This window comes from Diospyros lotus, chromosome 7, assembly GCF_014633365.1.
Source record: "Diospyros lotus cultivar Yz01 chromosome 7, ASM1463336v1, whole genome shotgun sequence".
Lineage (NCBI taxonomy): Eukaryota > Viridiplantae > Streptophyta > Magnoliopsida > Ericales > Ebenaceae > Diospyros > Diospyros lotus.
Genome location: NC_068344.1, coordinates 2,549,917 through 2,574,098, shown reverse-complemented (window position 1 = coordinate 2,574,098; position 24,182 = coordinate 2,549,917). Strand labels below are relative to the sequence as shown.

Sequence of the window (24,182 nt, the reverse complement as noted above, 5' to 3'; positions counted from 1 at the left end):
TTCCTTTTAAATACCTCAAAATGTGGTATACTGCTGTCATATGTTGTTGAGTAGGAGCATGCATAAATTGGCTCACAATGCTAACTGCATAGGCTATATCTGGTCGGGTTAGAGAGAGATAAATCAACTTCCCAACTAACTTTGATACCTCTCTTTATCTACCAATAAATCATCATCTTTTTTCACATATTTCCAATTTCTTTCTAGGGGAGTATATCTAGGTTTACAACCCAACATTCCTGTTTCCTTTAAAAGATCAAGAGTATATTTTCGTTGGGAGATCACAATACCTAGTTTGCTCCTTGCCACTTCCATTCCAAGGAAATACTTCATTGTCCTCAATTCTTTAACTTCAAATTCATCCTTCAACTTCTATTTCTAGGCTGTAATCTCAAGAGTATCATCTCCTGTAATAATTATATCATCTACATACACAATTAAAACACATTTTTTTTTCATTAGCAGCATGTTTAATAAAAAGGGTATGATCAGCCTCACCTTGTTTATATCCAAACTTAGTGAGTGTAAAGCTAAATTTCTTGAACCATGCCCTTGAGACTGTTTTAATCCATAGAGAGATCTATGTAGTTTGCACACTTTTCCATTTCCCTCTTCTTTCTTAAATCCAGGTGGAACCCTTATATATACTTCTTCTTCTAACTCCCCATTTAGGAACACATTTTTTATGTCAAATTGGAACAATTCCCAGTCCATATTTACAACAATAGATAGCAACACTCTTATGGAATTTAGTTTTGCAACCGGTGCAAATGTCTCCTCATAATCTATCCCATAAGTTTGAGTAAAGCCTTGGGCAACCAATCTTGCCTTATATCTGTCCACACTCCCATCTGATTTGTATTTGACTGTGAATACCCATTTGCATCATATAATCTTCTTATTTTCCGAGATATCAACCACTTCCCATGTGTGATTGTCTTTTAGTGCTCTCATTTCCTCCATTACTACCTCCTTCCACTTGGGATCGATCAATGCTTCTTGAATATTTCGAGGTATAGTTGTTTCATCTAAAGCAATGGTGAAAGCCTTGAATTGAGGAAATAACTTGGAATATGTTAAGTAATTTGATATTGGATGCTTCACACATGATCTTGCCCCTTTCCTAATAGCAATAGGAAGATTCAAATCACTGTCAACTGCATTGTTTTCTTCTTCATTTGCTGGACTTCCCCTCGGTTCTAACAATTGGCCGAGTTGAGGAGCTGGATGTTTACCTCTCCTTGAGTAAACTTTCATTTGCTTTTCCGGGCCCAAGTCCTCCCCTAAGTCAGTTTCCATAGGTTCAGCAGGGATTTGGGGTTCTTGAGAGGATGATAAATTCGAATAATGAGGCTCAATAGGTGCTGGCTGAGAATGATCAACTGCAGCCTTTTGAATAGAATTATCATTAGGGATAGAATGAGGTATTGGTAATGGAATGGGCATAGGCACGGTAGGATCCCAATGATTGTCTTCCATTTGTGATGGAGTATTTGAGTAATAGGACTCATTCTCCACAAAAGTTGCATCACAAGAGATAAAAAAATTTTGTGATGTCGGGCAAAAGCATTTATACCCTTTTTTGGTAGGAGAATACCCAATGAATATACACTTTGATGCCCTTGGTTCAAGTTTATTCCGATTTGGACTGGTTTGATAAACATATACCACACATCCAAATATTTTGGGAGGAAGGGTATTTAGAATCCAAACATTGGGAAAGATGGATGTTAGGTTGTGCAAAGGGGTTTGGTACTTTAGGACTTTGGAAGACAGTCTATTGATTAGATAAGAGGCCGTTAGGACTGCCTTCCCCCAATATCTGTTAGGAATACAACTAGTGAACATAAGAGATCTAGCCACCTTAAGCAGGTGTCGATTTTTTCTCTCAGCTATCCCATTTTGTTGAGAAGTATAGGGACAAGTACTTTGATGGAAGATCCCATTGGTTGTAAGATATTGGGTGAATGGGCAAGAGAAGTATTCTCAGCCATTGTCAATCCTAATGATACAAATAGAGTACTGGAAAACATTTAAAATGAATTTATGAAAATTCTGAAAAATTGCACATGCCTCAGATTTTTCTTTCATTAGATATACCCAACATACTCTTGTGTGGTCATCAATGAAGGTTATAAACCATCTTGCACCATTTAGGTTAGGTACTCTAGCCGGTCCAAGTTTATGGAAATTCTGAAAAATTGCACATGCCTTAGATTTTTCTTTCATTAGGTATACCCAACATACTCTTGTGTGGTCATCAATGAAGGTTATAAATCATCTTGCACCATTTAGGTTAGGTACTCTAGCCGGTCCCCATATATCGCTATGAATCAAATGAAAAGGTTTAGAAGGAATATATGGGCTAGGTTGATGAGTACCATGGGTTTGCTTGGCAAGAATACAATGACCACACTTAAGTACCAATTTTTCTTTATTCATAAATAAGTTAGGGTACAAGTGTTTCAAGTATGAAAGACTAAGATGACCAAGACATCTATGCCATAACAAAATTTCAGAATCCAAACTAACAGTAAGAGAAAACCTATATGGTACTTGACTAAGGGATTTCTTGTTATCGGAAAGCCAATAGAGTCCATCCTTTTCTTTTGCATTGCCAATTGTCTTCCCCGATGATCGGTCTTGAAAAACACAATGGGAAGAAAAGAAGGTCACAATACAATCCAAGTCCTTTGTTAGTTTGCTTACTGATAACAAATTATAACTTAGGTTTGGCACATATAACACTGATTTGAGTAATAAACCAGCCACACAAACACTCCCCTTTCCTTTTACCAGTGATTGTGTTCCATCAGCCATCAGTACATTTAGATCCTTGTCTCCCATCTGAAAATTATTGAGTGTTGTAGTAGATCCGGTCATATGATCGGATGCCCCGGTATCTACCACCCAATAATTTTTATTCATTCTCCTAGCAGTCAAGGAAAAAGGATGATTACCTTTTTGTGCCATAGAAGCTGAATAACTTGGTGTTGCATCCTTTGATTCCTTTGCAATATGAGAGCTTTGCAACAATTTTTGTAGGAACTCAATTTGATCGTTAGTTAAACCCATACCTGCTCCTTTCTCACTTGTGAGAACACTTGTTGCTGCACATGCAGATCTATCTTTCTCCTTCTTAGGTCTAGGCTTTCAGTTTGGGGGTTTCCCATGCAACTTCCAGCAGGTACTCTTTGTGTGATAGGGTCGGTTGCAATGTTCGCACCATTATTTCCCCCTTGGGTTGTCTTCCCTTTTGGCAGTAGTGAGAGCCGATCCTAAATTAGGTTCAGTTGGATTTGACAGCAGGACTCTCTTCCAACTTTGCTCCCTCCTTACCTTTGCAAATATCTCTCGGAGAGATGGTAAGGGCTTGGTAACTAAAAGTCTTCCTCTCACCTCATCCAAATCTGGATTGAGTCCTTGGAGGAAGTCAAAATCCTCTCTTTTTCTAGCATCTTGCTATACTTTTGGATGTCCTCTGCACACTTCCAGCTAGATCATAAAATAGATCCATCTCTTCCCATTGCTCCATTAAGTTGTTGCAGTATTCTGTTACTCCAAAATTGCCTTGCTTGGTAGTCCGGATTGCAGCTCTAATTTCAAAGCATTGAGCTGTATTTTCTAGGCCGGAATAAATCTCTTGGACAGCCTCCCAAACTTCTTTTGTTGTCTTGTAAAATAGATAGGGTCGGCCTATCTTAGGCTCCATTGAATTGATAATCCAAGCCATTAAGATTGAGTTCCCTACCTCCCATCTTTGATAATCTCCTGAATTTTCTGGTGGAGTTGGAATTGCACCAGTTAGGTAGCCATATTTCCCTTTGCCTTTGACCACCAAGGTTACAGATTGAAACCATTCTCTAAAGTTTCTACCGTTCAACCTATGTTGGGTGATCTACAAGGTATGGTTGTCTAAAGACAAGATGTTGTTAAACGCTATAGCAGTCGGAATTGCCGGTTGTTGAAGAGTTGAACTGATGGAAGTCTCCGCCTTTGTTGGAGCTACATTCCCATGGCCTTGAGGATCCATCTGCCTTGGATTTTTAGGTTAGACAGAGCCTTGCACTGATACCATGAACAAAATCGGTTCCTATGGAATGGAACCTGAAACTAACAATTGAGTTTGTGGAAATCAAACTCCTACATTAAATTTCCAAGAAAGGGATAATATATAGAGAGGTTCTATACTATCTTCTCCTAAATTCTAGTTGATAATGCTATCTCTTCCTAACACCTAGCAGATAGGATACAACATTATTTGAAGTTATTTACAAGATAATGTACAAAATCCCATTCCTACAATTTCTCCTGATTTTTAGGAAGTTTATTTCTTTAGTTCTTCTTCTCTATCTTGACACAACAGCCCATAACCGAGGCCCATATCTTCAACAGTCTCCTCTTTTGTTTCATACTCTTTCCCACATAAAGACTCCTTAGAATCCTAGGACTCTCCAACTCTTTCCATATCTCTCTCTTACTTTCTCTCATTCTCTCTTGTTCTCACTTTCTCCTCCTTCCTCATTCTACCTGTTCCTTCCCAAATTCATCTCTTCTTCTTAGAATTCTGCTTGAATTCCTTTAGATTGTCCAGCCCACAATCTGAGGGCTTGACATTAGATTAGTTTTCTTATGTTGTATCTCTTCTCCTCTATAAGAGGATGTAACCATGTACATACGAGATATATGGAAGAATCATATATCAGAGCCACCGATACCCTCTTGTTCTTCCTAAAACCCTAGTGTGCCTTCATTGCACATTCTTTTCGTCCGATCTCTCCAAGCCTTCATTGCTTCCACACTATCCAACCGTTATTTCCTGTGAACATGTCTGAAATATCAAAAACTGCACCATCCATGACAATGGCGGAATCAACCCAAGTTGATCAGCCAACTAGAGCCGAAGAGCTGCCTGGGATGCACCATTCCCACCGTTTAAACAGTAGGAATTACTTGCAGTGGGCCAACTTGTGAGGACCTTCCTTAAAGGAAGAGGGAAGATTGGCCACTTGACTGCACCCCCTCCAAAAGTCTCGGATCCCACCTTCACAGCATGGGATATTGAAGACTCTTTGATCATGTCTTAGCTATGGAGTGCCATGCAGCCAAAGGTTACATGTTTTTAACTTCAACAAGGGATATTTGGGAGACAGTGAGGCAAACCTATTCTAAAGTCCAAGATGCCTCGGTAATTTTCGAGATTAAAACTAAGATCAGTGGCACTAGACAAGGAATCTTGATTGTAACATAGTACTACAATAAGATGAAAGGATTATGGCTAGAACTTGACCACTATCAAGACATCAAAATGGTGTGCAGTGAGGATGTTGCCACCCTTAATAGGATTCTTGAGCGAGATAGGATTGTAGAGTTTCTAGCAAGCCTAAATCCAAAGTATGATCAAGTGAGGGTTCGGGTTCTTGGTAGGGAGAAACTGTCTGCTCTTAGTGAACTGTTTCCATTATTAGAAGTGAAGAAAACCGAAGGGTAACTAAGCTTAATGAACCCAATACAGAATGTTCGGCTATGGAGCAAAATTTAGAGCAGGAAAATCAGAGGTTTTAGTGAAGAACTCAATAAAGGGTTGTGGTGTACCTACAGTAAGAAATCTAGACACACTAGGGATACATGTTTCAAACTCCATGGGAAAGAAACTGTTTTGAACAGGATGGGAGGATTTAAAAACCTAACTCCCAAGAACCAGACCTATATCTCAAGCAAGGAGTAAGAGGAAGTTGGATCCACCGAAAAGATAGATTCTATTGGGTCTGATCTTACTCAATTGAACGCAAAAGAGATTGACAAACTCAAGAGCTTCCTAAGAGCTTCCTAAGGACAATTTAGGACGAAGCCTATTCTCTTGCTCAGCAAGGTAAATGCCTACATTCTGGTTCTTTTCCTATCTCTAAGACTGATAGGAATAACATGTGGATCCTTGATTCGGGAGTCATTGACCATATGACCCCTAACTTGAATAATTTTGAGACATATAAGCCACTTGAAACCTCTAAATAGATAACCATTGCTAATGGAACCTCAGTTCCCATCACTGGCCAGGGCAAGGTTGACCTTAGCCCTATCGTATCTATCAAACAGGTACTTCACGTACCTAACTTGGCTACCAACCTTATCTCCATTCATCAACTTACCAAGGAATTAAATTGTCGTGCTATTTTCTATCCTCATATGTGTGAATTTCGTGAGCACAAGGAAGATGATTGATGTGGTTGAGGAACATAATGGACCATACTTCTTACAAAGGGAGAGTGATCCTAACGGGAGGCAAAAAAAGGTTGCTTGTTCATCCCAGCTAGGGTTGGCAATGGTTCGGTTTGGTTTCGGTTTTTGCCAAAACCATAACCAAACCAAACTTAAATTACTAAAACCAAAACCAAATCATTACCCATTTGGTTTTAAAAATTTAAAACCATAACCAAACCATTCGGTTTCGGTTTAACCATGATTTTTTTAGTTTAATCCATATCAACAAACAAAGACAAATAGCATTCATAAAATTTTTTGATAATTTCACAACAAACAAAGATAAATTCTAATAAAGTTACCTTATTCTTGCATAAAGTTACAAAACTTATTGGATATAAAATCACATTTCCAAACCTACAATTGTTAAGATCAATAAATTAATATGTGCATAATTAAATTGTAATTTAAGCTAAAAAAAATTAGCTACGAAAGTTAATACTTCATCAACAACATTAATATATTCTTCGTAAATTGATGCATATCCATCTGAAATGAATGAGCCAACTCCATCTAACAAAATTATAAATATAAAAAATAAATTAATATAAAGAGAGATGAGGCAGAGAGCGAGAGGCAGCGAGGGTGAGAGAGATCGAGGGCGAGCGAGAGCAAGAGAGATCTAGCGAGAGCGAGTGAAAGCAAGAGAGATGCAGAGAGCGAGGGCGATTGGCGAGCTCGCGCGGAGGAGCAAGAGAAATGAGGCAGAAATGGTGAGAGAGATTGAGGGCAAGCGAGAGCAGGGGCCAAGCCCTAGCGAGAGCAAGAGAGATCCAGCGAGGGCGAGCAAAAGCAAGAGACATACAGAGAACAAAGGCGAGAGCGGGCGGACGAGCGAGAGGCAACGAGGGTGAGAGAGAATGAGAGCGAGGTTGAGAGAGGAAGGAGAAGAGAAGGGGAGAAGGGTTTGCAAGCAAGGCAATTGGGCTGGGGTGGGCTAGTCTCAGGTGGACGGAGTTGTATATAATATACATTATATATACATATTATATTATATATATAATATATTATATATATATTCGGTTCGGTTCGGTTTCAGTTCGGGTTTTGGTTTGGTTTTAGTGAAAACCATAACCAAACCATACCCATTGAAACAGTGTTCGGTTTTTCTCCGAACCAAACCATTTCCCAGTCAAACGGTTTTTAACCGCGTTGACCGGTTCAGTTTCGGTTCGATTCCCCACGGTTTTGGTTGCAATTGCCATCCCTAATCCCAGCCAAACTCTAACCTTGCCAATATTTGGCTCCATCATTATAGGCTAGGTCACCCTCCTTTTGTTCTGTTAAAGAGTATGGTTCCAGCCTTGATTAGGACCTTAGATCCTAGTATGTTTCAAAGTGGTGTGTGTAATTTCTAAACACCACCGTGTCCTATCCAATTAGCAATAAAATGTTATATAAACCATTTTCCTTAGTCCATTCCGATGTTTGGAGACCATCCAAGATCCCCAATTGTTCTGGAGCAAGGTGGTTCATTTCCTTTATAGATGATTGTACTCGTATGTGTTGAGTCTTTCTATTAAAAGATAAAGCTGCCATTGGAACGATCTTCCTGCATAAATACTCCACAACAAAATTGAGTAGTTGAAAAAAAGATGAGACATCTCCTTAATGTTGCTAGAGCACTTCTTTACCATCACCATGTTCCTAAAAACTTTTGGGGAGAGGCTGTTCTAACAACAACCTATGTGATTAATAGGGTTCCATCTAGGGTTTTAAATAACCAGAATCCTTTCTACTGTCTGTCCTCATTTTTTTCAGCAACTTAAGTTTGCATACCCCTCTTCCAGTGTTTGGTTGTGTGTGCTTCATTCACATTCCTAAGATTCACCGAGACAAACTCGATCCTAGATCTCTTAAGTGTGTTTTCCTTGGTTACTCTCCTACCCAAAAGGGCTACAAATGTTACTACCCTTCCTCTTGAAAATTCTATGTCTCCAAAGATGTTACTTTTGTTTAATCTCAGTCCTTTTTTGGTCCTCCTCAACTTGGTCCCCAGAGGGAGACTGGAGAATATGGTGACCAAAGCTCCAGGGATGTTTTTCCTGACTTAGAATCAGCACCAACCAGCTCCAATGAACTAGTTGACACTGATACTAATCAGTCTCCTCAACCTACCTCCACTCCTATTTCTCCTACTTCCTCTCCTATCTCTCCTCAGCCAGCTATCTCTCCTCCTCCTATCTCCCCTCAGCTCGCAAACTGCAATGAGCAGGCTGCCCAACAGCTACCATCTCCAATTAGGTTTAAGGGCTCTCCTTGTGTGTTTAAAAAGAGGCAGCCCATTGTGGACTTTCAGCCTGCATCAGCATCAGACCTCAGCCTAGGTATGGAATTCACTCAACCATTGGTTTCCACCCTACCTAGCCTTGTTCCTAATGACTTGGACCTACCAATTGTTGTAAGAAAAGGGGTCAAAAGGTGTACACAACATCCCTTGTCTAATTACCTTTCCTACCATCGTCTTTCTCAAAACCATAAAAGCTTCCTAACCTCATTGGATACTAGTGTTATTCCTAAGTCAGTGGATGAGGCTCTAAAAGACCAGAAGTGGAAGCAAGCTATGCTAGATGAGATGAAAGCTCTAAATAAAAATCAGACATAGGAATTGGTGCCTAAACCTAAGGGAGTCACCCCAGTAGGCTATAGATGGATCTTTAATTTGAAATACAAGCCTGATGGAACTTTGGAGAGATATAAAGCTAGGCTAGTGACTAAGGGAAATACTCAGTTCTATGGCATAGATTATCTTGAGATTTTTGCCCCCCGTGGAAAAAATGACCACCGTGAGCATCCTTATATCACTAGTAGCCCATTTCGAGTGGAAGCTACAACAACTAGATGTGAAGAATGCCTTGGAGGAGACTTGGAGGAGGAAGTGTACATGGGGTTGCCTCTAGGATTTCAAAAAGGAGATACAGGGAAAGTGTGGAAGCTTAAGAAGGCATTGTATGGGCTCAGGCAGTCCCCACATGCATGGTTTGACGGATTTTCTAAGGCCATGAAGTCTATAGGATACTACCAAAGTAAAGGGGATCACACCCTTTTCTTCAAACATTCGGGAGAAAAAGTCACAACCTTGCTAGTGTATGTGGATGATATGGTGGTGACTGGAAATGATGAACAAGAACAGCAGATTCTCAAGAGGAATTTGGCTAAGGAATTTGAGATTAAAGACCTTGGGAGCCTTAAATACTTTTTGAGAATAGAAGTTGCCTACTACAATAACAACATATCCAGCCTTTATCCCACTATGTGGGGTCAGCTATATGAATTCTAGACTTCCATGTATTTCTGTCTTTTGTCATATCTTCATTTAGACCCATACACTTCATATCAAACTTTCATGTCTCTCCCAAATTCTTCTTGGGTCTGCCTCTACCTCTTCTTTTGGCTAATTGTTTCATTTCATCAACTCTCCTCACAGGAGCATCTCTTGGTCTTCTTCTCACGTAACCAAACCATCTTAGTCTAGTCTCTCTCATTTTCTCCTCGATTACCACTACTCCTATCTTATTACGAATAATCTCATTTCTAATTTTATCTTTTCTTGTATGGCCACACATCCATCTTAGCATCCTCATCTTCGCTACGCTCTTCTTTTGTTCATGCTGGTATTTGACTACCCAACATTCTGAGTCATACAACAAAACTAGTCTTATAGCTGTCCTATAGAATTTTTCTTTCAGTTTTAATGGAATTTTACGGTCACATAAAATTGCAGGAAAACCCTGATGGGCAGGCAGTGGATAAAGGAACATTCCAAAGACTAGTGGGCAGGCTGATATACCTCTCATATTAGGTCTGACATAGCTTTTGTTGTCAACCTAGTGAGTCAATTCATGCACAACCCTACAAAGGAGCATATGTAGGCAGTGAGAAGAATCTTGAGCTATCTAAAGACCACACCTAGTAAGGGCATCTTGTTTAAAACTGGGGCTAAATTAAATGTTCAAAGGCTCATTGATGCAGACTATGGAGGTTCTTTGATTGATAAAAGATCTACCACTAGATATTGTGTGTTTTTTGGGGGAAATCTAGTGTCTTGGAGGAGAAAAAAGCAAAGCGTTGTAGCACGATCTAGTGCAGAAGCAAAATTTAGGGCCATGGCCCTTGGTTTATGTGAATTGTTGTGGTTACGCATTGTCCTAGTAGATTTGAAGATCAAGATTCAAGGTTCCATTGAACTATTTTGTGATAATCATTAATCAATCAGCTGTTAGTATTGCTCATAATCCTATTCAGCATGACAAGACAAAGCATATAGAAATAAACCGGCACTTCATAAAGGAGAAGTTGGATGCAAGTCTAATTTGTATTTCCTATGTGTCATTTGAAAATCAAGTAGTTGATGTGCTAACTAAAGGGCTGGCTGCAAAAAGTTTTGAAGGTTTAACATGCAAGATGGGAATGATGGACATTCATTCACCAGCTTGAAGGGGAGTGTTGATTCACGAAAGAATATCAACAAAGAGATATGATTAGAAGTTTCCAAATTTGGAAGAGGATATTTCGTAAATTAGACTTAGGAAACTTTCCTAATAATGTTCGTATGTATCCTTTCCTTTTGTTTTTCTTTCCTTCCTAGTAATTACATTAGTTTCCTTATATTGTATCTCTTCTCCTCTATAAGAGGATGTAACCATCTACATTCGAGATATATGGAAGAATTATTCTAATTTTCTACATTGACAAATAGCAATATTATCAAGGTGGAGGGGAGAGTAGAGGATAGCAGACTAATGATTTTAATTGACAGTGGGAGTACCCATAGTTTCTTGGATGAAGGGACGGCCAAGAAATTGAAATGCCCTTTGGTCAACACTTAGCCCCTCATAGTCACAATAGCCAATGGAAACAAGGTGATGAGTAAGTCAGCATGTGCTGGCTTCTGTTGGGAAATGCAAGGGAGGAGTTTGAGGCTGCTCAAACTAGGAGGTTGTGATTTGGTGTTGGGAGTAGACTGGATGAAGCATGTGAGCCCCATATGCTTTGACTTTAACAAGATGGAGGTGACATTTGAGAAGGAAGGAAGAAGAATGAACCTAAGAGGCAGTAACGAGGTGGGAGTGTGCAAAATGATTACGAGAAAACACCTACAAAAGATGTTCAGACAGAAGATGGTCCAACTTTTTCCCATTTAGGCCATAGAAGAAGGTGAGGACGAAAGCCAAGAGGAGAGGAATGAACTTATGTTGGTTGTCAGCAGCCCACCACAGATGGAATGGGAGGTAAAACAACTTGACCTACTTCATATACTCTTAGTTGAATTTGAAGATCTTTTCAGGGAACCAAATACCTTACCCCCTCCTAGACCCCATGATTATTCCATTAGCCTGAACCCAACTCTGAGCCTGTTAATGCTCAAGCATACCAGTATCCCCCAACCTAGAAAACAGAAATAGAGAAAATGGTCAAAGACAAGCTACAAAAATCTTTAATCCAACCCAGCCACAGCCCTTTTGCATCCCCAGTGTTATTAGTCAAAAAGAAAGATGAATCATGGCGTTTTTACGTGGATTATCGCCAGCTAAACGTCATAAAAGTTAAAAAAATAAATTCCCTATTTCGCTCATTGAAGACCTATTAGATGAACTAAAGCATGTCACCATTTTTTCTAAACTTGACCTTCGTTCAAGCTATCACCAAATTAGGATGGCACCCCAAGACATACCAAAAATTGTCTTTCGAACCCACTAGAGCCATTATGAGTTTTTGGTAATGCCTTTTGGCCTGAAGAATGTCCCAGCCACATTTCAATCTTGATGAATCAGATATTTGAGCCTCCCTAAGAAGTTTTATCCTAGTGTTTTTCTATGACATATTGGTGTATAGCTAAACCTTTGACCAACACCTAACACACCTAAGGGCTACCTTTGAAATCCTCAAGGTCAATCAACTGTATATAAAGAGGTCGAAGTGTGTCTTTGCTCAAAGGTAGGTATAGTACCTTGGCTACATTATTTCAAACCAAATGGGTCAACACGGATCCCAGGAAAGTGGCAGCCATGAAGTCTTGGCCAAGGCCAACCACCATTAAGGCATTGAGGGGCCTAACTGGGTATTACAGGCAGTTTGTGAAGAACTATGGGATGATAAGTAAGCCATTGACTGAGTTATTGAGGAAACGGGTTTCAAATGGGGTCCCCAGGCTAAAGCAATCTTTGAACAATTAAAAAGGGCAAATAAGTGAAGCCCCAGTGCTGGGATTGCAAGACTTTCATGCTAGAGACTGATGCATGTGGAAAGGAGTTGGGGTTGTTCTAATGCAGGAGGGAAGGCCACTAGCATTCATCAGCCAAGCCCTATCTTCAAGGCATGAGGGTATGAGCATTTATGAGAAGGAATTATTGGCGGTGTTAATTGCGGTGGAGAAGTGGAGGCATTACCTTGAAGGGGCCACATTTGTGATCAAGACGAAAGTTAAAAATTTTTGCTGCAACAAAAATGCAAAAAAAGGGGATGGCCAAATTGATGGGCTTAGACTACATCATTCAATACAAGAAGGGGAAGGAAAATGTGGCAGTTGATGCACTATCAAGGTGTTAAGAAGAGGGGGAGCTGACTATTATTTCCACTCTGGTGCCTGGCCGGTATCAGAAGGTGGCTACCAGTTATGAGTCAGATGAGCCGCTTAAGTGTCTGTTGGAGTAGTTGATCCTAGACCCTACCAGCCGGAGGGGTTACACATTGAAGAATTGGTTGATTAGATACTAGGGGAGGATAGTAATTGGTGACTGCCAAAATCTCAAGAAGGGGATACTTTAGACATTGCATGAGTCCCCGTTGGGAGGACATTCGGGGATACAAAACACCTACCATAAGGTCAAACAACTTTTCTTTTGGCCTAAACTCAAGGAGGCAGTAATCAGGTTTGTAAAGGCTTGTGACACCTGTAAGAGATGCAAGCATGAAACCATGGCTTCACCAGGGTTACTACAACCCTTAGCCATACCAAGGTAAACTTGGAAAAATGTATCGATTGATTTTGTCGAAGGGCAGCCTAAATCAAAAGGTAGGGATTGTATACTAGTGGGAGTGGATAGTAGTGTTCTAAATATCGGCCTAGGCGACCGTCCCGAATTTGGCCTAGTCAGTTCTAAAAATCAGCCTAGGCGACCGTCGCGAATTTGGCCTAGTCAGCCCCCCTAGGTGCCAGCCCGATTAATCAACTAGCGATGGCGCCTAGCCGCCTGGGATGCCTAATTTTTTGCTATAAATTTTAGTCGTTTTAGGGTTTCTTCATTTCTGAAACCCCTTATCTCTCAGTCGTCTCCCCCTCTTATCTCTCAATCGTCTCCCCCTTCTCTAACCCAAGGTCGCCGCTACCTGAACGTTGTTGCCTCAACGCTGCCTGTACCTCATCGCTATCTCTATGCTATCGCCATTGCCAGTACCTCATCGCTACCTCACCACCTCTACACCATCACCGCCATCAAGCTCCATCCTCACCGGCACATCCTCATTGACTCAAGCTCCATCTCTGCTATTCTTCATCCACTCTAGCCATCACCCCAGTTTATATATATATATATATATATATATAAGTTTTTGATTTATATATATATATGTTTTATTTGTCTTTTTAACTTTAATTTATCTGAAAATAACATGAAATTATATTAAAAACTTAAAAGAAAAACAACAACAATAATCTACCTAGGCCCCACCTAGGCATCCTAAGCATTAGGCCCCAGTCTGGCGCCCGACTAGCGCCTAGCGCATTTTAGAACACTGGTGGATAGGTCCACAAAGTTTGCACACTTACTGAGCCTAACTCTTACTCACCTTTCACCATTTAAGAGGTTGCTAGAGTTTTTCTTGACTAGGTTGTTAAACTACATGGAGTTCCCAGGATCATAATCTTTAATCAGGATAAGGTCTTTACAAGTCTCCTATGGCAAACATTGTTGAAGGCTCTTAGGTCCAAGCTAATTATATCTTATGCTTATCACCCTCAAATTGATGGGTAAACAAAAAGAGTGAATCAGTGCCTGGAGAATTACTTAAGGTGTTTATGTTTTTTGTATCCTAAGGGATAGCATAAGTGGCTATCTTTAGCCCAGTGGTGGAATAACTTTAGCCACCACAGCTCAATCAAGATGTCCCCTTTTGAAGCCCTATTTGATTATAGACCACCCATCCTACCGGCCATACACAACCCTACCAATGTGGCAACTGTTATGCACACCTTCAACAGAGGTAGGAGATCTTGCAGCAATTTAAAAGGGAGTTGGTCGTGGCCCAAAATATAATGAAGCAACAAGCAGATAAGGGAAGAAGTGAAAGGGAATTTGCAGTGGGAGAAGAGGTCTATCTAAAGCTATGGCGATCCTACCTCAAGGTGGTGATGGCAGGACCCATATCCAAACTATGCCCAAGGTACTATGGACCTTTCCCCAATTTAACCAAGTTGGGGAATGTGGCTTACAAGCTTCAGTTACAGGAGAATTCCGAAATTCATCCGGTATTCCATGTGTCCCTACTTAAGAAATCTGTAGGGAGTCCGGCAACAAGCCCAAGTTTACCTCCAAGGATTGGAAGCAACGACCCTGTAGCAGAGCCTGTGGCTATCTTAGAGAAGAGGGTCATCTACAGGCATGGAGCCCCAATCACCCAAGTGCTAGTGAGGTGGTCCAACCTTCATATAGATAACAATACATGGGAATACCTCTCAGACTTACTGAAGCAGTTCCCTAGGGTGGCCAACCTACTTTGTATTTCTTGAGGACAAGAAATTCCTCAAGGGGTGGGAAATAGTTATGTATCTACTTAATATGTTATACACAGGAATAAGGGGGAAAATACCGACTGAGAAGCCTTGCACTAAGCATATGCTTTGTATGATTGTACCTAGGCGATTATTGCCTTTTGGCAACAAAGAACTCCCATGTGACTTGGGGAATCAATATAAATAGAGCCTAATCGTGCCCAAGTACGACACGAGAAGTTTAATTCAAATTCTGAAATTCTCTCTCCCAATTCTCTCAATCTCTCTCTCTCTTTTCTCTCTCTCTTCTCTACCAAATTCTACCCTGTTCTCTAGAATTCTACTCAAAATTCTTGAGAACTCTTGTCAGATCTCCAAGATCTGACACTCTTCTCTCTCAATTCTTCTAATTCTCTATTAATTCAAGTCTCATTCGCAAACTTGGCAGTATACCGGCTTGGATTGTCTTTCCTTTTCTTCCTTTGCTCATTTCCTATATGAGCTTTTATGGTTTCACTTATTTTGGTTTTTCTTCTTGTAAATGGTTCACCCTTTTAGCAGTATGTTTTTCTATCAATAAAAAAAAAAGTAAAAAAGCTTTCATCATTTAGGGTCCAATATGATGATTTAGAAACCAAGCACCATAGTTCTCAAAAAGGAAATCCAAGTCCTTTTAAATCTGAGATTCATTTCTCACAGGGAGAATGCATTAAAGACGATTGCTAATGAAGGGGATTCACCAATATGAAACAGGCTAAATACGTAACGACAGACACCCATTCGAAGAATCCATGAATAAACAAAAAAGAATGCAGAAATAACCACCAAATATGAGGAGAGGCTTCCCAAGCTTGTCTTGTCTTACAGTTCATCCTGGGCAACACCATCTCCAACTGGCATGAGATCTACCACAGAAGCATACATGAAGAGAGACCCAATGTCTCTGTCCACCTCTCTGTTATTCTTCTAGATAAACCACAAATCTGAAACAAAATTGTCTTATCTTCTGGAAGTAATTCAAAATTCAAAATCAGGATTGCCCCTGCAACCAAACAAAAAGGCAAAAATCTCAGGGAGCTGGGTTCTCCAAACACCTTTTCAAGGAAACAATCACACCTCTTCAGCAAAAAACTGTAGGAGCAAATTGAAAAGGAACCCTCTTGGAGATTCCATAACCAATAGTTCTCCCTCTCCCACCAATGCCATTACCATGAGGAGACCCAATAAAGCCATGTAAATGTAGGTAATGATTCTAATTCAATAGAAAATATAACAACTCTTTCTTCTTCTCACTGTTCACAATGGAGGAAGCCCCAAAACTTTTGAGCATCATCTGTTTGGTGACATGTTTAAAACAATGTTTCCAAGAACTGTCTACTTAAACTAGTAATTTAGACCCACAACTAGAAACTTTTGCTGTTCTGTCATCCTAATATCGGGTACACCTCTTGTTAACAGAGAACAGTATCTACACTAATAAACAATCTCGGCTTCAGTTGTGACTCTGGAACATCTGACCGAGCCTAGCAGCAAGAAATTCACTCTTATGATGTGAGGAAAATGTGCTTTATGACGGATAACAAACCTCTCATGCAGGCAAAATATATTATACCCAAATACAATTTTTTTTTTTCATATCTATTAGAAATGATCATTTGGCAAACATCAAACAAGCATCATTTAACTACTTGTCCAGGATTGGAAACAATTAAATTTGACCAATTCGATTAAGTGAAAGAATCAATCAGCTCCTGCACTGAAACAACAGCTTGCAAACAATAAGATCATAACTACTAACTTAGAGCAGATGAATAAAGCGGGGTATGGAAACTACACCCTCCACCATAAGCATTTTTTGTTTCATTGTTTAACTAGGATCTAAATCACCAGTTACTAAGGACTGGACTGGCAGCATGCACTAAAATCAATCCCAATGGTTAAGATAAAAGCAACAAGAGTTTCCAAGCTAGGCAGTGTGATCAATCAACAGAATAAATAGAAATTATACTCAGGAAAATAAAAAATTTGTTTTTAATTTATTTATGATCCAACTATGATTTCATGGTAAAATTTAGACATGAAAAATATGCTATTCTTCGATATATCTCTGTGAATAGAATCTTCTTGGATGATTGACCAAATACTCAGGCTCTTAGCATCAAAATTCTTGCACCCTTTATCTAAACATTCCAAATCCTGAAGCCAGGGATTCCAGTGCTTTCTGCTGCTCCTCCACTTGCCCCCTTCCTTTCTCTCTCTCTCTATATGCCCTTAATTGCAAGCAGTCATACCTGTGCACCACAGGTTGTGATTGCAATATGAACCAGAATAACCTCACCAATATGTCAATTTCAGAGTTTGAGCAAGTCCTCAACCTTTTAAACCAAATTTTACCAAGTATCTGCAATCTTTCTGCCTGCTTTTGTCACTGATACTTTGATACTTTAAGATTTATTTTTCTTTATCTTTTTCCCAGTTCTTGTTCTATCTGTCCATCAACAGTTTTTTGCTAGTCTTGGACTAAATATCTTCTTTAAAGATGTAACTATGAAACATCAACAAATAGAAGAATAACAATTGTTTCTTCCTATAAAAAGTTTCAACAAAGAAAATACTTGCTAGAGTAAATTATCATACAACAACAATCACAAGCCTTAATCCAACAAGGTGGGTTCGGCTACATGAATTCTAGATCTCCAACCATTTCCATCAATCGCCATATTCTCTATGAGGACATCATATCCTATGTCATGTCTAAAGATTTCTCACTAAGTTTTCTATAGTTTCCCTCTCTCTCTTTTGCTACAATTTCCTCCATTTCATTCACTCACCTCACAGGTGTTTCTATCAGTTTTATTCTCACATGTACAGACCATCTTAATTGTGAATCCCACAGCTTATCTTCAATAGACGTCACTCCAACCCTATTACATATGATCTAATTTCTTATTTTGTCTTTTCTTTATAGTCACATATCTACTGTAACATTTTCCTCTCAAATATGCTTATATTTTGCCTTACCCAACATTTTGAGCCATACAACAAAGATGGTCTCATAAGTTATAACTATCTAATAAAACATTCCTTTTAGCTCTAAAAAGATTTTACAATAACATAAAATGCTAGATGCACTTCTCCACTTTAACCATCTTGTCTTGATCCTATGAGTAGCGTCTTTCAATAATCTCCCTTCTTCTAAACAATTGATCCAAAATATCAAAATTGAACTTTTTTGGATAACTTGATTTATAAATTTCACACAATAATACCATATGCGCTTCTATTTCTAAAGAACTCGCATTCCACATACTCAACAACCTACTTAATTTAAAACCTTGGGACTCAAAGGTGTTTTCCATAATTTAAGTTTATCATTCACATGTTCTTTTGTCTTATCTATCAAGACAACACCATTTGCATATAACATACACAAGGAACTTCTTCTTGGATGTGTTTTGTGAGTTCATTCATCACAAAAGCAAAGAGATAAGAGCTCAATATAGATTCTTGATGTAATAAAATTGTATTTGAAAAGGCCAAAGGATCTCCTTCATAAGTCCTATAACACATTTTTGCTTGATGATAGATGTCCTTTATAACCTGTATACAAGAATTCCACAACAGGACTTCTATTTTAAAATTTGTTTTCCTTTTCATTGTTATGGAAAATAAGTGAATAAATGATGTTTATAGCTTTTTAAAATATTGAGAACTTTTTAAAAAATGAAAACAATACAAAGGTGTTTTCACATTTTTCATTTCCTTCTCATTTTTTCTCTCTTATTCTCTCCATCATCAGTGAACTTAGGTGTTGCCATGACCCAATGAGCAATAAAAGGGTAATATGGTAATAGGCTTATGATAGTTGATAGAAGATATTTTACAAGTTGTTAGGAGCACATGGGTGTTGTTAGGAAATTAGTTAGTAACCAAATATGCCTATATAAAGGGCTACTGTAAACGGAGGAACATTATGCTTGAATGAAAAATGAATATTCTCATTTCTCTCTAGAATTCTCACCCAATTGTCATGGTTTGATCCTGACAAGTCTTCCTTCTTCCTATTCGATATGAATGGGAAGATATCCTCTAAGAGACTAAGTAGTGAGCGGAGGGAGAAATGACGTAGATAGAGAGAATTGAGAGAGAGACAATGAGAGGAATAGATGATCTGATATCCTTTTTCATAAAAATTCTAGGGAATGGGTAGAGGGTGATTTATACAACCAGCCAAGGAAGATTCCTTACAGCCTGGCTGTTGTAACTGCCTCTACTAGCTCACTCCACTTGCACGTGAATTCCTTTGAGCTAACAAACTCAGAATCATAGCATTATAGAAATTGAAATTACTGAAATAACACCAACAAAAATAACACTAACAGAATGCAAGAAATCAAAAATCTATTCCTAAGGTATGTCTCATAGCGTGACACCAATCTCCCTCGCATTTCTCTCTTGTTTCTCCCCCTTTTTCTCTCAATATCTCTCCCTCAATTCTATATGTTATCTTCCCCCATTTCTATCCAAATTTCCCTCTAAACATTCTATTCTTAATCCTAAGCCTCTCGGATCTTTCCGAATTCCAATATAATCCTAGCTAAACCCTAGGTTCATGACAGGTGTCAAATCTTCACAACCCTCTTTTGGGGAGCTGACAACTCCCAAAGCTATTCTGGTAGTGTCAAGAGATAAGTGTGTAATCCTATCCTATCTTCCTATCTTACCTTCAAGCAAGAGGTTGCAGTCAAATTGTCAAACTGACTCCTAGTTTAGTGGCCAGTTGCTGATCCATTAGTGGGCTCATCCTCTTATCCCTAATTCTAAGGTTTCAGTTTAGGTGGTTAAGTTAGTGTCCTATTTTTAGGAAAGTGGTTTGTTGACTCTCCAAAACTATATATATTTAGACTTATTCTTGGAATAAAATAGAATTAAGTTTTTTGCTCAAATTCTGTCAGGTAGTTCCTAGCAACAATCATCTATAGAGTTATTAAACAACTTATTATCATCTTGTTAACCAAAAAAGAAAATTGAACACACACAAAAAAAAAAAGAAATAAAGAAAGAAAGAAAGAAAAGGCAACAATGCAAATAGAAATTTGGAAGCACTGTCAAATTCCCCTGTAGATACTACAGTCAACAATAAAAGATCAGATCATGTCCTTATTCTTGGACAAGATCAAATCAGTGATTGATTGATATTAGTTTTATATGTTTCCTAAACAGAATGTATCTTCTAGATTGATGCTATATATTTCTGTTATTAGCAGTATCTTTCCATTAGTTGTTGTATACCAAATTTGTATAAGTTTCCAAAGGTATATTTGGAAGCTTTCTTATTAGGAACTTCCTAATTTAAGAAAGAAATTTGTATATATATTTGGTTCTACCCATCAAAGGGGAATAAGATTGAGAGAAAACTTTCTTGACATGGTATCAAAGCCATAGGATCTTAGTCACTGTTTTTCCATTGTTCGTGTGAATACCGTGGCCTTTTTCTCCTCAATCTTCTTTACAAGTTGTCATGTCTACCACCCCAAACCCCATACTAGATTCGGCTGATTCTAGCAATACGGAAAAAACTAAATTTGTTGGGACTAACAATGGAAGCTCAAGAAGAGAATTGCAAAACCTTCAAGCAGTTACCAATTGAATGGTAAGAACTACTTGAAGTGATCTCAACTAATCCACACCTTTCTAAAAGGAAAGGGAAAGCTCAATCATTTATTAGGAACCAGTCCTAAGGAGGGGGATCCAACATTTGCCGCGTGGGATGAGCAAGACTCCCTGGTGACGTCCTAGCTCTGGAACTCCATAGTTCCAGAGATTAGCGATACAATTAAGTTCTTGACAACAACCAAGGACATTTAGGACACAATATACCTTACTTATTCCAAGGTTGGTGATGCAATCAAGATCTATGAGATAAGGACTAAAGTGGCAGCAACCAAGCAAGGTACAAAGTCTATCACAGAGTATGCAAACCTATTGCAGACTCTATGGCAAGAGTTGGATCACTACAAGTGCTTGAAGATGAAATGCAGTGAAAATGCTGCATTGCATAGAAAGTTTGTAGAAAAGGAGAGGACATACGACTTCCTAACTGGTCTCAACATAGAGTTTGACGCGGTAAGGGTACAAATCCTAGGTAAGGAGAACTTGCCTCCTTGAATGAAGTGATTTCCCAGATACGTGCAAAAGAAGGGAGAAGAGGAGTTATGCTAGAATCTTCCCCGGTGGAAAGTTTTGCTCTAGTATCCTTGAAAGCTAATAGTCAAAGTAAAGGATCTAAAGAAGAAAAGAAAATTGTGGACAGAAACTCTCTATGGTGTACTTACTGCAAAAAGCCTAGGCACACCATAGAGAAATGCTGGAAGCTTCATGGAAGACCACCCAAAGGAGGACCAGCACGAAACCAAGGACAAGGGCAAGTATATATGGCTAGCGGCCACCAAAAACCTGAACCAAAAGATCCAGATCAAGGAGATGCTCTTGAGCTCAACAGAGCCAAGATTGAAGGGTTGAGGAGTTTTTTGGAATCTCTCGACAAAAAGGCAGAGAAAGGTACCTACTCTCTTGCCCTTACAGGTACTTCTTTCTCTTCTTTTTCCCTACATGCTTCAGAAATTGTGTACCACAATTCTTGGGTCCTAGATTCTGGAGCTTCAGATCATATGACCCATTTTTCACACTCTTTCAACACCTATAATCCTTGTCCTAGCTCTAGAAAAATTACATTGGCAAATGGTTCCCTAACCACTATTGCTGGCCAAGGAGATGTTCTTCTTAATGAACATCTGTCATGAAACAAGAGGAAGGTCGGAAGTCTGATAAATTTTGTTGCAGATATTAAGTAGAGATTAGCTATTTTCTTTTCACTATTAATTATAGTCTTTAACATTTCCAGCTGGTAGTTTGTTAGGCTGTTATGCCAGGTGTAAAAGGGTCTACCAGGTGTTATGGTGGGCTAGAATAGGACAAAAGAATCTGTTAGAGGAGAGAAGGTCTACTGTGGCAGCACCTATGGATTCCTATATAAACTATGTCAGCCTGCTGCAAAAGAATCAATCAATTAACCAATTTCATATTCTATCTCTCTCTCTTTCTCCCTCTCCTCTCTCTCTCTCTCCCCTTTTCCTTTTAGTCCCTTCTAATTCATACCGAGTTAGAAGGACTGCACAGCACAACTGTGACAATTAGTATCAGAGCTCCGGTGCTGGCAAGGAGTGTGTGAGGCGTAACAGATGGCCGAAGGGATGCGCATGAAGAACATGGAGTCTCAGCTCAGTTTGGCAGTGGGAGAATTCCAGGATCGGGTGGACCGACTGGAAGTTAGCAACTAGAAAAACCATGAGGCAATTACGACAGTTGATCGCAAGATGGAAGGAGGACTTAATCGAATGAGAGACGACATCAACCATATGAGGGAAGAGATGGGCAATCAACTTCAACAATTCATGTTGATGTTCACCCAGCAGAATCAGGTAAGGTTGTCTCCCGACTTTCCTCATAGAGATAGGAATGATCCCATTTTACGAGATGAATGGGTGAACCAAGAAAATAAAGCCCATGAAATTGTGGTCGAACAGGGAGAAGACACCGAGACGTTGATAGGAGGGGGTCATGAGGACCAGGCAATTCCACCACAACAGGGGTTCCCCATGCTCCAGATAGAAATACCCGTGTTTGAAGGAACTAATCCCAGATGGTGGATTAGAAAATGCGAGCAATTGTTCGAGTGGTACAATGTGCCAATTGAAAGAAGAGTAGCCTTGGTTGCTGCCTACTTCGATGATGGTGTGGATGCATGGTTTCAAGGGTGGACGCGAGTAAGGGGGAACTATACCTGGAGAGCGTTCACTGACGGGCTGTGTGAGAGGTTTGGAGAAAAGAGCATGTCGGATATCATTGAGGAGTTCAACAAGCTAAAGCAGGCAGGTGATGTAGGATCATACTTAAGGAGATTTGAAGAGCTGAAGTCTTTGATGAGTAGTCATGATCCTCACCTAACAGAGGCATATTTTGTCTCTAGTTTCCTCAGTGGCCTGAGCGAGAAATTGAGGCCTATGGTAAAGATGATCAGGCCACGGACATTGGAGCAAGCAGCTGAGAGTGCCAAGTTGCAAGAAATGGTAGTTGATGCGCTGTTAAAAAAAGCAGAAGGTACAGCAACAAAGAGCGGTACACACAGGAAATTGGCAGCAAGGAGGAAACAATAAGGTGGTCAACAAGGAGCTGGTGAGAGGTAACACCGGGGGAAGGAATATTTGTGGTTCCAACTTTGGTAGGAGACCTAACGATCCCATAAGGCAGCCGGGAGCTTGTTATAGATGTGGGGACAGATACTTCCCAGGGCATCAATGCAAACGTCAGTTGTTGTTGTTAGAAGGCCGAGGGGAAGAAGAAGTAGAACCGAAGAAGGGGTGGAGGTGGAAGGAATCGATGAAGGAGTAGAGGATAATGGGGAGATATCCCTCCATGCACTCAAGGGCATCACCAATAACAAGATAATTAAAGTTGAGGACAAGGTGAAGGGGGGTAGCCTGTCAATCCTAATTGACAACGGAAGCACACACAACTTCCTCAACGATGGCACTACCAAGAAACTAAAGTGTCAGCTCACTAGTACAATGCCCTTGAGTGTCACGGTGGCTAATGGAAACCGAGTAGTGAGTAACACGGCCTGCCTAGGATTCATATGGGAAATGCAGGAGGAGAAGTTCGAGGCAGACCTCAGGTTGCTGTAGTTAGGAGGGTGTGATGTCATTTTGGGGTGGACTGGATGAAGGGGGTTAGTCCCATATGCTTTGATTTCAACCATATGGAGGTGACCTTTGAAAAGGAAGGAAGAAGAATGACACTCGCCGGTGGGAGAGAGACTGCTACCTGCAAGATGATTACGGGTAGGAGGCTGCAAAGGGTCCTCAAGGGCAAGTGGAGTCAACTCACACAGCTATTTTCCATTGTGGAAGTGGAAGGGAGTCCTGAAGGAGAGGAGTCGGGGGAGCTACAGCTCACTGTCAGTCATCATCAAGGGAGAACTGACCAGGTACGCACTTTACCTCTTATTGATGAATTATTGGAAGAATTTAAGGACCTCTTTGTGGACCCAAATACCCTCCCTCCTAACCGAACCTTGGACCATGCCATTAACCTAAAACAGAATATTGAGCCTATTAATATCAGATCCTACCGCTACACCCCTATCCAGAAG

At 39.8% G+C, this 24,182-nt stretch overlaps 1 protein-coding gene across 5 annotated transcripts in view; it reads right to left on the bottom strand.

Annotated features, from left to right (window-relative positions):
* The window catches only part of LOC127806012 (ARF guanine-nucleotide exchange factor GNOM-like), a 44,944-nt gene that overhangs the window by 11,389 nt on the left and 9,373 nt on the right, over positions 1-24,182 (bottom strand). For 2 of the 5 annotated variants that reach the window (XM_052342945.1, XM_052342947.1), the window contains exon 2: positions 15,797-16,013. The exons of 2 other annotated variants lie outside the window; for them this stretch is intronic. The gene's annotated coding sequence lies outside the window, so the exon portion shown is untranslated. The remainder of the gene's footprint in view (positions 1-15,796; positions 16,014-24,182) is intronic. One more of the 5 variants, XM_052342949.1, reaches the window with a different exon arrangement.